A 6,515-nucleotide genomic window follows, 5' to 3' on the forward strand; every position below is an offset into this window, starting at 1 on the left:
CTAAAGTACATCTGTTGTATTTGCTGAAGTTCTAAAACTAATCAAAATGTTTTGGAGAACAGAAATGCATTTAAATTAAATTTCAAATGCTTTGTAAATTCACAAATTGATTTTCAAACAGATGTACCCCATTGAACTAAGCATTTTACTATCAGTAGGATAATTTCTTCTATGCAATACACAGCTACCCCGTTACTTAAAGAAGAATCACTTTTAATAAACCTTAAAAGATTAAGGCAGTCACTTACTGTGCCAGCATTTTTTCCAATTAGGAAAAACATTGCACCCAAATACACACCATCACTCAGATAAAGGAACAAATGTAATTTCCAAGATCAATATCTCTAAAGAGCCTAACGAAGGGACATGGAGTTTTCCTTATACTTGCAAATTAACAGAGAAAAAATAAAGGAAATAAAGGAAGCAAGAAAAAAAGAATAAAAGGAGGGAAGAAGGAAGGAAACACATGAACAAAAAGGGAAGAGATGAAACAAGAGTGAGGGGAAAAGCAAAGGAAGGAAGGGTGAGGATGGTGGGTCACGATGTCAAAGAAGGAGAAAAAAAGAAGGAAAGAGGAAGTATTGCAGAGAAGGATGGACAAGAGAAATGACAAGGCAAGAAAGTCTAAAAGAATTCACAAGAACTGAAATAACTAAATGATTTGTGTCAGAAAAAAGTATTTAGCATGAAAATGTTACAAGTGAATGTAAAAATACATAGGCCTAGAAAAATATTGGAAGCAATCTTAATGTACTACCTTTTGTATATGAATGCAACTTTGATCTTGAGCACAAGGAAATGAAAATGGTACATTTTTGAAAGAAATGTCACATTATGACTGAATCATACAGAGCACAGAACAATGTTCTTTAAATATTAACCAGGCTAAGTTATTTTATGGCCAACAGAGAATGACAAAGTAAATGTGGTAAGGTATCAATGTGGTTCCCATGAAGACAGAGAGAAAAATATAGATCGTGATTTGACATTATTGTCATTTGAGTTTGTAATGTACAACTTCTTGAGAGTAAATAAAATCTCTGAAGTATTCTGAAAATTCATTCTTTAACTGTTGATAGTTATGGTAACATGTAAGAGATCTATAGGGTAATCAGTAATATTGCAAACTAAATGGAAGTTAAACAGTACTGTAGTCTCACTCTACAGAATGCAAAAGATTTTTTAAGTATTCAAACTGCATATTAAGTATTTAGCCATTTCCTTTAAGTAATTCTCACTGCTAACACCATAGGGGAGTTTGTCATTAATCTTTAATAATCTATAAGGACAATTATTGTTCATCACTAACTCATGTATAATTATATATGGTTAATCCCACTTTTAACAACATGGCATTACTGAATAGTATACATGACTTGATAGATAAAAGTATCTGGGAATTAATTCCATGAACTCTGAAAAACTCTCAGGGCCTTTAGCCAAAGTTAGAATTCTGCTGGGAGAACTGGATACTCTTGAGTTTTTAAATTTTTTTTTTTTTAATAGGAATCCAAGTTATCACCTGAAACCTGTCCATCAATCTTATATTTTGCTTTGAAAGAAAAACCTCACGTGTCCTGGAGATTTTGGAAATGTCTTTATAGTCTGCGGGACTCTGAATATAGGTGCATCCACAAAGGGCATTATGGAATACCTTTCCGTCAGCCATTTCTTAGGACGCAGAGCCATGGGTTCCATAAGGAAGAGCCAGACAATGTTTTTCTCATTTTAGGTCTATCTGTCTTTTATTTTTAAATTCTAGTATTAGATTATTTCTAGTCTTAGTTGATGGTGATTTTTGTGAACTTTCATCTGTGTAATAGTATGATATGAAAGACTGCAATGAAAATGGAAAATTGTATTACTCAGAACTTTCTCATGTACACTTTTAACTGTCCTCAGATATCTTTCCTGATGTTAAGGTTGGAGAAATTAATGACTTAGACCTAGTCTGTCTTTTGATTTGTTAACTTCTCACCAAATCCAACTTCTCTATTCAGTACTGTTCTTAGGGTTATGAGTAGAAGGTATTTTCTTAGAGTGGATATTTCTGATTTTTCTTGGGCACCTTAATTTAGTTGCTGCCTTATTTCAAGACCCAGTTTCTATAGGGTTTATCTACAATACAGATTTGCTTTTTTTAGAATTTTTTTTTGTTTGCTATTAATCACCAGGTAAATAATTTATTAGCAATGATAAACTTTTTCTTTTCACATAATACTTGATTTGATCTTATGCATTGTCAAGGCTGTAAATATCTGTTAGTTATCATTTTAATGACTGGACTGATAGACCTTAATACTATTGGAATTTTCGAGATATATCTAATCTCAACTGGTCAAATTATCCCTCATTGAAATCAATATAATACAAAGGATCCCTGGTGAATGCTCTGGTATTAATCCTAAATGTCGTCATCATTACTTAAATACTAATATTTTTAAAAGATTTACATAAATAAGTTTCCACAAGAAAATAAAGTTTAGAACCACAATACTACTTTGTACACTTAAGCTTTTGACACATTTTAAATTAATTGATTTTTTACAAGGTGATTTTTTTTTGACATGTTTTCGCTATAGGGCGCGTGCACTCGCCAGACAGACAGAGAGAGACAGAGAGACATAGAGACAGAAAGCGAGAAATCATCCCCCACGGGGCTGGTCACGCCGCAATCCCTTCTCCTCCATTCTCCTCTCAGGATCCTGGGCATGTACGTACAGGCGCCTGGCGTGAGTTTTCAGCCACCAGGTCCGGGACGCGAACTGCGGTCGACTTCATGGGAGTCTAGCGACATAGCCATTATGCTAACTGCTGGTTCCCTACAAGGTGATTTTTTTTCTTTAGAAAATAAAATTTCATCTGGAAAAGGAACTCCAATTTTTGTAAACCAGGAATTTATCTGTAGTAATTTCTATGATTTTGTAAATTCTCCACAACTGCTACAACTGATGATTTTTAGAGTAGTTGCTACATCTATATATTTATGACTTTATAGATAAGCATATGTGAACAATGAAGCAATATTATTGATACTAACAAGAGGAAAACCAAATATTAACTAAAATTTAGAAGCAATAACTATTTAAGAATTTAGGCATCTGACTTAATCTCAAGAGATATGCAAACATATCTCATATTGAAAACAATATTGAGTAGTATTCTGTAGTGTTTATGTTTCACATTTTTTTCAGTACATTCATCTGTTTGTGGACATTTGGGTTGGTTCCATGTCTTAGCAATTTTGAATAATGCTGCAATAAATATGGATGTGCTAGTGTTTTTCTGACAGTATTTTCCTATCTTTTGGGTAGATATCCAAGAGTGGAATCATTGGATTTTATTGTAGTTCTATTTGTAGGTCTTTGAGGAACCTCCATGCTGTTCTATAGAGTGGCTGTACTAATTTACATTCCCATCAACAGTGTGAGTATAAAAGCATGGAGAGCAATAATGATATTGGAGACAATGGGGGAGGAGGGTGAGAAATGGGAGAGAGTGAGAGGGAGGGAATCAAAGGAAAGAGACCCAAAAGGGAAAGAAATTTGTTAATTATATGTTTATGGTAATGTCTTTGACTGGACCAATATGCAGTGCATTCCAATGGAAAAATTTATTTGATATCTTGTAATGATATATAATGATTAAGTATATAAAATAAAAAATGCTGATAAATTTAAATAATAAACATATATATATATGTATATATATATATATATGTGAAAATTTGGTGTTTTTTTAAATATGGCATGCTATATCAAGAGTCATAATCTTTGAAGAATAATTAATATAGGGGAACTTTTGTTGTGTGTATGTGTGCCTTTCATTAAGCATGAAAATAATGATTTGCCTTTATCATATTTATTATGAATGGATCTATTGTAATATATTCAGTTATAGACATTCCAGTCCTAGGAAGACATAGATAAATGAAAAACAGGAACTCACCAAAAAAGCAATAGGATAAATTGAATGAATATATTGACAAATGAGAAGGGATTAAAATACTTCATATTTTATGAGCTAGAGTGAGTAAACAGGGCACACAAAATCTACTTGTAAATATCAAGTACTTATAAACACAGATTAAGGTAATGATTTCCAATTTGAGAGCAAATACAGGAACACTGGATAAGAAAAAAAAGGACAAAAAGTGCATACTGTTTTAGGGACAATTACAGTACATCAGAGAGATGATACACACATACGAGTGTCACTTTAGAGTCACAGGGAGATATATTCCAAGACTCCTTAGTGGATGCCTGAAGCCGTGGGTAATACTTAACATAGTACATACTTGTTTTACATATATACACATACTATATCATATGTATATACTATGATATAGTTTATAAATTAGACACTGCAAGAAATTAACACTAACTGGTAATAAAATAGAACAATTGTAACAATATGTTGTAATAAAATGTATGTGGCTGTAATCTCTTCTTCTCTCATGATCTCAAAATATCTTACTTTACTCTACCTACTCTTCTTGCATTGTTGTGAGATGACAAAAATGTCTACCTGATGAGATGAAGTGAGTGAGGGGGGCATTGTGACATAGTGTTAGGCTACAATCTACGTTCTGACAATATGTCAGAGGCTGATTATCTGCTTTGGGTGTTCCTGGGTCATGGAACCATGACAAGGTGATGAGGGCTGAATGCCAGTAGCAGACAATGTTGATTGGGAATTTTCAAAAGGAGTTTTACTTTGTTTTGCCAAAAACCTTTTGGAGTAACATTGTAAGACTGTTTTTACTTTTAGGAAGAAGCACTGGTGGAATCATTCCTTCAATGATAAGGCTGTCTCACATGTGCTTTCTGCTTATGTTGCTAGAACACAGGAAGAACATTTTTTGTGTGCGTGTTTGAGAGCGTGTGCTTTCTGTGTGCACTGTGCCTGGCTTTTTCATGCACATGACGGCATTGCCACATACTATCAGAGTTCATTTGTCATTCTGTGTTTTATGTCCTGATGCCTCCTTTTCATCTCAGTTAAGGACAGTCTTTGACTGGTATACTTTCTCTTTAGTTAATGTCTCCACTTCTATCAGACGTGGCTAGAACTGTCTCATCAGCCAATGCACCAGTCCAGTAAAGAAAAAAAAAAATTTCAGCCCAAATCTACTCTGGTATCTTTGTAACCACTCCATTCTTGCTATATATGGGTTGATGTCACTCACATCAGTATCACTTGCTGAAGTCTTCACGTAGGCTCAATTACCCACATATTTATTATCTTCTCCATCCTAACTAACCAGTTGCCACAAGTTTTTCAGTATGAAGTGCGACAGCAAAACTAGAATCAGTTTTTTTTTTTTTTTTCCATGGGTAGATTTGCTCTTCCTTAGATCTAAACAACCTCAGCATATACTTTGTTTTCTTTCATTAAACCAAGAACTTTCATCTTTTCACTTAAAGGGGGGCACCTCATGGATATTCTTTGGCATATCCAAATTGCCAGAGGCCCTGCTCTTGGACTTTGGGGCCATTATTAAGTAAAATAAGGATTACTTGAACACAAGTACTTCAGTACTGTGAAGGCTGATCCAATAACCTGGAGGGCTACAAAGAGATGGGTAACGTATACAGGGTGGTATGTTGGGCAATGAAGTAATTCACATCCTAGGTAGGACAGAGTGAGATGGTACAAGATTTCACTAGGTTATTCAGAATGGTGCATAATTTAAGCTTATATTTTGTTTATTTCAGAATTTTCCATTTAATGTCTTTGGACTACAGTTGACTATGGGTAACTGAAACCAGGAAAAACAAAACTATGTATGTGTGTGTGCATATGTTTGTGAGGGAGGAGATCCTGCAGCTTGATTCTTTTGCAAATAACATTATAGAGAACTTGGTGGCATAGAAGTGGTAGAATGGACTAGATTATTTCCACGGAATATATACTATATAAAAATATAGGAAAGGTGAAATATAAAGAAGCAGCAGTCTACTACACTGTTGTGGTTTTTGTTTTCTTTTGTCATGGCAGACAGAAAACACAATTCCTTATAAGTGACTTATATATTAGATCATTGGTAAAGTCATGACTTTTTTTTATTGCAAAAATGTATCAAGAATTTTCCTGACAACCCAAGAGTAAAATGAAAATATTTTTATTTCTCACTTTGATTATGTAAATTCCATAATAAGCAGAGTACTGATAGGACCACTAGAGATCTTCTGCCCAGACTTTACCCTCCTGCCCCCCAGATTGAGGCAGGAAAAGTCAATCACCAGCCGTCTATATCTGAGTTCTTAGCAGGCCATTGTGCATGGCTCATTGGTGTGTCATGAGTTTTTATTTTTGGCTTTAAAATTTTTTTCTCTTTTATATTGTTTTGGTCTTGTTTTTCCTCTCTCTTTTTCTCTCTCTCTTTTTTGGTTGTTTTTTTTTTTTCTATTTTTACTTTTCTCACTTTTCTGCTCAGCATCCACACACTGAGTTTCTATACAGGTTTAGGTGCACAGTCGCCAAATAACTGAATACTTTTAGGGTCATATTAA

This window comes from Tupaia chinensis, unplaced genomic scaffold (genome assembly GCF_000334495.1).
Source record: "Tupaia chinensis unplaced genomic scaffold, TupChi_1.0 Scaffold000032_1, whole genome shotgun sequence".
Classification (NCBI taxonomy): domain Eukaryota; kingdom Metazoa; phylum Chordata; class Mammalia; order Scandentia; family Tupaiidae; genus Tupaia; species Tupaia belangeri.